Genomic DNA, 561 nt, shown 5'->3' with positions numbered 1-561 from the left:
GGAGCCCGGCACGGCGGAGTGACGGTCGCTGGCAGTCGGCGAGCGGCACCGGGCAGGCAGGTCCACAGTCTGAAGCCTAGAGACGCCGTGTTTTACCCCGCGCGTGTGCTGATGTCGTAGTACAGAACAAAGAAGTGCTGATCCCCTGGTGGTACAAAGTTTTCTTTGTGGTACAAAAAATGTAGGTTTTAGAAAACACATTTTTTATGTTTTTCAAAAGGCTTCACAGAGGACCACTCAAGTTATCACAGCGTAGGCACACCAATCCTACGGTTCCCACAAGCCAAGTGAGACCCCACGAAGGGTCAGCTGGCTTCCGTGCTGCCCACATCACCCCCACTGTTAACCCCAGTCCCAAGGACCTTCCTTTTCAAGCAGGTCCTCCAAGCATGGTGGAAAAGCCCTGGGATTCGAGCCAACTGCGTACAACGTCCAAATAAAAAGTGTGCGTGGGGGCTGAAGCAGGAGTCCGGCCACAGTCCGCGCCCACGGGCCTCACTCCGGCCCCCTCCACCTCCCGGTCCCCACCAAACCAGGCGGCCACCTCTTCCCTCGTCCCCC

Source organism: Fukomys damarensis, unplaced genomic scaffold (genome assembly GCF_012274545.1).
Source record: "Fukomys damarensis isolate Sample0158 unplaced genomic scaffold, DMR_v1.0_HiC HiC_scaffold_38, whole genome shotgun sequence".
Taxonomy (NCBI): domain Eukaryota; kingdom Metazoa; phylum Chordata; class Mammalia; order Rodentia; family Bathyergidae; genus Fukomys; species Fukomys damarensis.
The sequence above is the reverse complement of the archived record's forward strand: the minus strand, read 5'-3'. Positions refer to the sequence as shown.